Source organism: Numida meleagris, chromosome 1 (genome assembly GCF_002078875.1).
Source record: "Numida meleagris isolate 19003 breed g44 Domestic line chromosome 1, NumMel1.0, whole genome shotgun sequence".
Classification (NCBI taxonomy): domain Eukaryota; kingdom Metazoa; phylum Chordata; class Aves; order Galliformes; family Numididae; genus Numida; species Numida meleagris.
Window position 1 is genome coordinate 25,079,949 of NC_034409.1, and position 8,063 is coordinate 25,088,011.

The 8,063-nt window shown below is 38.9% G+C and overlaps 1 long non-coding RNA gene across 2 annotated transcripts; it reads right to left on the reverse strand.

Annotated features, from left to right (window-relative positions):
• Nucleotides 2,524-7,267, reverse strand: LOC110392481. Of its 2 annotated transcripts, none has more exons than XR_002434420.1 (3): nucleotides 7,183-7,267; nucleotides 3,259-3,353; nucleotides 2,524-2,948 (listed from the first exon to the last, which is right to left on the reverse strand). It is a non-coding gene; the product is annotated as an uncharacterized LOC110392481 (long non-coding RNA). The 2 variants fall into 2 exon arrangements; XR_002434419.1 differs by having other exon boundaries at nucleotides 2,704-2,948; nucleotides 3,305-3,353; nucleotides 7,183-7,266.

The following is an 8,063-nucleotide window of genomic DNA, read 5'->3' on the forward strand; positions in this document are numbered from 1 at the left end:
TGTGTAGTCATCATAGGTATTAGTGGGAACCTTCTTTGTATTACACTGGCAGGTGCTTTACTGTGACCTTAGGACTTAATGGGAAATGAATAATCAGAATAATGTGGAAATAAGTACCGCTCTTGCCTTATGACTCAGAGTTTTGAAGTGGTTTTGTGCCTTTTCAGGAAGAATATGGACACTTCAGAAGGAATTTAAAGGAAGGAGAACTAAAAATATTTCTGAAGATGCAGAGCGAATTTCAGGATGGGAAGCTTAAGTACGCCAAGATTAAGAAGTGACTTAGAAAATATCTCCTCAGGGGGTGACTGCAGTATAAAGCAGTGACGCCTGAGTTAGTTTGGAATTTATCTGCATCGTATCTGAAATCATATTTCCTTACCTGCTGTTTTAATTTGAACAAACTCAATTTCCAGCCAGTAGCTCTTATTATGCTATGAAGTTCATCTGCATTAGCTTTTTTTGTGTGCCACTGTCTCTACACATTGATCAAAGGTTAATTTGCACTACAGTTACATGCAGTAAAGTGAAACATCCAATTGCTAACTAGCCAGCCCACATTTAAGTAAATTTCTAATCCCACGCTGGAGCTCACTCTGGGCTGCCAGGTCTGTCTGATGAGCAGCATGTGGTTTACTGATGCAAGGAGAGAAAGACAATTTAAAATAAAAGAAAATAGAAAAGCAGCTATTGAGTTCTACTTAATTTAATCAGACACTGTAGGGCTACCAGTCAAGTACCTTGCTGTTTTGCTGTACTGCTTCTGTCATTTCTTTTGGTATTGACACTGTAGGGCCAGACCCCCACCCCTGATTAGAGCTGGGAGGAAGAACACAGCAATGCTTCCTTCAAGGTTTCTCTCCTGGGCAGTCAAAATGGCTTCAGAGAAAGTGCTTCTTTGCCAAAGCAATCCTGAAGACTGGCAAGTAGGCAATGGTACCTACGGGTTAGCACAGCACACTTCTTTCCTTTTGCACTGGTCCCAAAAACTGAGATAAGCAATGCAGAAAAGGAAAAAAAAATACATTTCCATTCTTCTGATTCAAGACATGTGATTGATAGTTGACCTTTTGCATGTGCTCAGAAGACAAACTGATGAGAATTGTACCTGGTACTTACCTGTTTAATGTAGAGGATGCTTCTTAAGTCAGTGGTGGACTTGGGCTGAGCTCTGCACCTGCTCAGATGGTGCTTCCAGCCATGTGGCAGGAGAAGCACTTGGAATGGTGTGCATTGTCCTTGCTACTTGCCTCTCTCTGTGGGAAGCACCTACCTTCATCCTGACATTTTTCAATACAAATCCTCACATTCCTGTGAGCTGGTGGGAGGCATACTTCAATTCCTGAGGTTGCCAAATATATCAGATCTTAGGGCCGTGAGAATTGCCTGCCAATTTACATCTATATTTGGGGGGAGGGAGGAGCAGTATGTGATCTTCGCAAACCTCTCAGTTCACTCTTTCTACCTTACAGGACCTTAACAGTTAAAGCAAATAGGTTTATTCTAGAAGAGTTGAATACTACATTCTTACATTAAATCTTTACAGCAGTATAGGGAATAAAGCTATGGCAGGAAGAAAGCTATAACGAAGTCTAAATCTAGTGCAAACTTTAGATTGAGCTTTCTCCTTAGCTAACACAATCTTTTAGGCTGCAACAGGTATTCAAGAGAATGACTCCGCAGCCCTTCACCATCTGTGGAAGTCCTATTTCTGTTGATATTTAGACTTCTTCACTGACATTCCTAAGATTGTCACAACATTGTTTCATAACCACAACATTTTAAAAAATTTTACATCATAGTCTATGTTTATGACTATGCATGTAATAATTATCTGGATGACAGGCTTGATATTTAGAGTGGATTTTTATTTGCTCTGTTTTAGGGGTTGATTTTACCATTGCATTCGTATCTGATCCAGGCTTGCTCTGTGGCTTCCTACTCTGCTTCTATTCTTGGGAGCTTTCTCAGCTTCTTTTTCCATCCCACCCCCTCCAGAAATAGTCAGCTATATATCTTGCCTTATGTAATTCAAATTCACAGTCTTATGGTTGCCTTTCTTTTGACATGAATTCATGTTTTAGCAATCATGAGGGCTGCTCTGAAAGTAATGCCCCCTATTTTTATTAGGTCTGCCCAAAGTGCCAGAGCAGTAGAGGTTGAAACTTTCCACCAATATTCTGTTACATTTTGTTTTCATGCAACAAGATGGCAGCAGAGGGGCATCTGACATGGAAGTGCCTGCATAGCAAAAGTGTGTCATTGACTTCTCCAAGTGGAAAAAAATTGCACCCACTGACATTCATTGATGGTTGCTGTAAGTTTGTGGAGATCAAACAGTGGATGTGAGCACAGTGAGGCAGCAGGTGGTGCATTTCAGCAATGACACCATCACAGCAGCTGTGAAACAGTCGGTCACTAGCACTGGGGCAGGTTTTTATGAGTGAGGCATGAAACCTCTTGTTTATTGCTGGTGAAAATGCATAGCTAATGGTGGTGACTATATTGAAAAATGGTGTTTTGTAGCTGAGAATTTGCTGTCAAGTAGAGTTACTGAGCTCTTTGTTATAATTTCCGTGTAAATAAATTCAAGGCATTTCTTTTGGAGTGACTGCCATAGGTAGCCACATTATTTCTTAGCTTCATTTTAAATACAGACCAGTAGTTCACTTCATTATTTGCAACGAGACTTACCTCTCCCAAAGTGAGATGTTCCAAAACAGGCATACTCATTCAGAGTGGGATTATTTATTTGTGATACAGAATTTATATTCAGAGATGAATGCACAAAGGCAGGGTGAAAAAGAGCAAGTGTTGAGCATCCAAGAAGCAGCTAATCAAAGAAGGAAATACAGCTTTGTCTTGTCAGCTTCTACTCTGGCTTCAGTAGAGACAGAAAGTTGTAGGTCTTTGAAAGCAGGCTCAGAGGCCTATGGTGACAGCAGCAACTGCAAAGAGGTGGAGGCAACAAGATAATAAGGATGAAATGCTGCACACAAAAAATACCTAAGCAGTTCTAAGATACATTTTGGAAGAAGCGCTGCTTATATAATCCAGATTATGTGTTGATTTTCAGAGGTGCTAAAAATTGGATGTTTTATTGATTTTGAAGCATGTAATCTTCACTCACTGTGTAGGTGTCAGTAGGCTTCTCCCAACACGTTTGTTATCTTTGCTATTTTAATATGTGAACCACTTAAAGGCTACAGTGTTAGCTTTTAAAATCTTGCCTACTTTCCCACTTTTTTCTTCACCTACCCCTTGACTTCTCGAATGCGTTGTTTGATAAAGTTGTCAGACTTACAAAAGCACTTCATCCAAAAATTCTCTGGTGACAGAATCCTGATTTCCTTCTGAAATGCAGAAACGGAGCACTGTTGAGTAAAGAAGGCTATTGGTTGCTTACAAGCATATTTTACTATAGAATATCTTCTCGTTATAATTTGATTATGATTTATTTCACTATGGTGAAGTAAAACAGCATTCTAAAAGTATTCTTACAGTTAGATTGCCAGTATCAGTCAAACACTGCTATCTGTTTTAAGGGTAAAAATTACAGCATTCAAGTTTGCAGCAAAAACTGCAAGACTACTTGAAATCTTTTTCTCTAGCATTTTTTTTTTCAGTGTCTGTGGGAAAGGTTTCTAATTTAAACGTTAGTCTGTGCTACTAATTTTCTAATGAACTGTACTGTAGCTTAGTGCTTTGACAGAACTTTGGAAAGAACAATATTAACATGTATATATGTTAGCATGCTATTTTTCAAAGATACGTTAGTTAGCCATATACAGTTACACATACAGCTAGCGGGTTTAAAGAACACTGATCAATTGCAAAAGAGTTCAGAAAGAATAATTGGGGACTGGAAAACATGAGCAATTAAATGTGGTAAGTTTATCAACAGAAAGCATAAACGTTTATGAGTTTTATGTGATCAGAAAGTTGCCAATAGGATGTTTTGATAGAGTATTACATGACCAGAAATTAAAACAGGACACTTTCGAGCTACAAATGAATGTCAATTTTACTTGTCAGAGTAGTTGATTGTTGGGACAATTTAGCCAAAGCAGCACTGGGTCTAGCAAACTCAGAGCAAGTATTTAATGCTTTTAGAAAAGAAAAATTCTACAGTTCAGTGAGGAATTAAGTCTATGGCCCGTGCTGCAGAAGAAGGTAGCAAGGAAGATCCTGAAATAACCCTTCATGATGTTGTAGGGTATGATTCTGTTAATCATTTTAGTCATTCACCCGCTTGGCAGCTGGTGGAGAGAAACTCAAGTAGCTCCATGAGAGAACCAAAGAATAGAGAGCTGAAGGACAACGACCTTGAGTGGAAGAGGATCTGGCTGCTAAAAGGGAGTAAAGAAAAAGCACCAGGGAAGTTACTGAAGTTTAAATTAGTGTTAACAGATTAGAGATCAGGGTCAAATAGAAAGCCTGTGAATGTGAGAGATTTAAAATGAGATTATGTGAGGGTTTTTCTTCCAGTGCTTCATCTGTAAACATCCGAGTCTGAGCTGTTGACCCTGGGCTCCCATTACATCAACAGGGAGATATAAGCATGCCAGGGGTGAGATTCATTTGACCTAGTTAAGATGCCTGCTTTAGTATAAGATTATTGGTTCTAATGAGGTGTCTAGTTCAGATCCAAATGTCTAAATATGGGGGGCCCTATGTTATGAGAGCTGAATCTCCTTTCAGTTTTAAAAGACTAGGGGCAAGAGGGTGATGGGCTAAGGAATGGGGACTTGGGCTGAGGGAAAAAGCAAAACAGAAGGCTGAAGTTACAAGGCTAATTAAAGGGAGTAAAGATGACAGTTAATTCACCATTATTCTACGCTCCTTGGGGAACTCATGCTCAAAGAGGTAAATCCCATGTTTATCCATGAAGAACTTTGTAACAGAGTTTCTGTTCTCTCCTTAGAATAACTCTTGCTTGAGCATCAGGGATGCTTTATTGTTAGCTATGAGTAATACAGAGATAGAGCAGGATTAGGGTTAGCAAAGCAAGAGGAGATTGGGATTACGGAGGTGGGAGAATCAAAACAGCATTCAATAAGAGTTGAAGAGGGCCTTTAATTGCATGCTTAAGAACATCTCTGAGACTTCCCAAACATTAATCAGTCTAACTCTTCTTTGGTGAACAGCATTTGTTTGCCTTCACTCTGCGCTCAGATAGGTTGGGAAGAGAAGGGAAGACCAGGAGAAGGCAGCAGTGGTGCTAAGAGAAAGCAAAGGAGCTGGAGCACCGCTCTCCCCCAGCCATTAACTTCTTACAGGCATAGAGCAGCCAACAGGTTTTGAAAAGCTCCATGTGAAACCACACAAATTCCTTTCCTTCCCTCTCACTGAGTCTGGTTCCTGTTTATATTTTAGTTATTCCCTTCTGAAAAAAGAAAGTGTAATATTCTAAATGGATTTATTTATAATGGGACATTGTTTAGCAATTCTATTTTTCAACAGGAAATGGTAAATGTGCTGACTTATTATACAAGTTGAGATTCTGAAGGAGTCCAAATTCCTTTTTCTTTTCCTCTCTATAAAAATGAAATTTTAAGATGATAAAATCTCAGTTAAAATAAACCATACAAGCAAATATGATGGCTGAGATTTTCTGTTCCTATGGAGCTCAAAAACAATGCTACTTCTTGCTTCCTAACAGTATGGGGCCTTAATTTTTGATCGTGTCATCTAGTGACAAATATGTTTATTGGAAGAGCTCAATACAAAAAAAAAGTTTTAAAAAAAAAATGAGATGTGCATAGTGCTCAAAGGGTTTGCTCTCCGATGCTGTTACAGTAAAACCACTGTCTTTGAATATAAGCAACTCTTCACAGCATCTCATAGGTTACCCCAGTCAGTATAAAAAAAAAAAAGACTCCTTAAAAGCAGCTACCATGTTGTCTATTGATAAAGTCCCATGCACCTATTAAAATATTTTTCTCTCTGCACTGTTTCATCAACCACTGAGGCAAGGAAGACCAAGTGCTTTAAGTTGCCTATAGTAGGCATGTAAACTCTATAGAGCAAAACTTACGTGTGTCCTTACAGCACGAGATCTGTTCACTTGGGACATCTATCATCTCTTATTGGATGATACAGTGACGCCAGGAAAACACCTCATATATAAAAGCAATTCTAAGGACACTGTCTTTCCTTTACCTAAAGTACTATAATAATGACATTGTTCTCAGTTTTCTGAGACTCTGGAAAATAGGCGGTCTCTATGTGACTGTAGGAGAGTAAGGATTTCACGCACTTGGATTCTGAAATCGATGATGGTCATATACAATTTTGGCTAAATCTAGATTATCAGAAATCAAGGGAGGAGGCTACAACTGGACAGTGTGTGTGCAGACAAATGCAAGTTTTACACGTCTGTATGTTGTCTTGAACTAACATCTTGTTTGACTTGAAGTATTTTCTTGTTTTGAGGCCAGTTTTACACAGAATTGAGTTATATAATGGTGCAATATCTACTGCAAGAGTGTAATTAATACCACAGACATAAAGCTAAATGCAGGAATTATCTGCCATTGTGCTTCATGCTTGTTTTTGTACTTCACCGGGGTGACTTCACAGGCTTCATGTTGAATAAAGTCTATGTTGTCTATTTATTCAACAGTTTACATGGAACAAAAATCCATCAAATCATTTCCACTATCAATCATGTCTACAGCAAACAGATTTTGGCAGTAGTTTTGTCTCTTCCTGAAAAGTAAGTAACAAACAGAAAAATGATGGCTTTTTTGTTGCAGTAAATTGGGATATATGGATAGGTAAGTCAGAGGAAGAACAAGATATGACTTACATGCATGAAAGCCAATGACAGAAGCTTAATGCAACATGAGAGGAAACACATCCCATATTAGTACCTCCCAGGAAATAACCCCTTGGTCAAGCAGGATAACTCAGAACAAGAGTAACACAAAAAGATTGAAGGTCAGACGACACTGTTTTCACTTCTTCCTACTCAGGATATACATACAGGAGTAAGACACGGTAACTGAAAAAGCATCACCATTTTCCTCTTTCTGGCTCATTAAAAGGCATTTTCTGTGGGCTTATTGGCAAGTGTTGGTCCTTGAAAGCAGCGAATTTGTTTCTGATAAATTCTTTGTGATACCAGGTAAAGCATCATTAGGAATATCAATAATCATATAAAGAAAAAAGTTAACTCACCCAAACAGTGGCAGGGACTCTAACTACAGAGCACTCCTTTTCAGAAGCAACCTTCACCCAAGAGACATCCTTCCTTTAGAGGCTAGCCCTTAAATGAGCCCAGGGAGGGGTGGAACTTTTCGGTCAGGTGTGAAGCACAAGTGAATTGCTTGCACCTGTGCTCCCTGGGCCAGCCACCCCCTTCACCAGGTGCTCAGTTCTGGCTGTGACATAACAGTTCCCTTACAGCAATGGAAAATATTAAAACCAGAAATGTGTTTGGTAGCATCTAATATCTCACTAAAGATTTTCAATATCTAGATGAACTATTGTGGACTAGAAAAAAACCTGATTTTTATTCTGGAAATAGTACAAACTTGTAGTCCACATGTCTTCTAAGCAATTTTCCAATTTTTAGAGGATGTTACTTGTTATTTCTGTACCTACTTTAACACCTATTGCTGCAGTTCTGATGATACCCCTGACTGGTACAGCTCATTAGCCTGAAGGAAAGCCTCTTGTACTTTCTCTCCAGATCGTAAGCTCAGGCTTTTTTCAGTCTGTGGAAAGTTAATGCAAATACAGTGCACTACTTCTTTCCTCAGCAGCAGATTTTGAACTTCTGTTTTAGTCTCTCATATTGGATCAAGATATATGGCCAAAAAAATAATCTTATCCCTGTTGTGGTCACCAGGATGACAAAGAGATACCAAGAGAAGTAGGATATCCAAAGCTGCAAGATAACATTATCCAGCATGTTGGAAAGGAGTCTCTATTCTGACTACTATTCTTCAAATTTTTGTGGCCCTCACATCAAAAGCCATTTTCAGGGGAAAAAAATAAAAAGGAGTTCATCAAGGAGCCCTTACAGGTGTTTAAATAGCCACACAGGAGAAGACAAA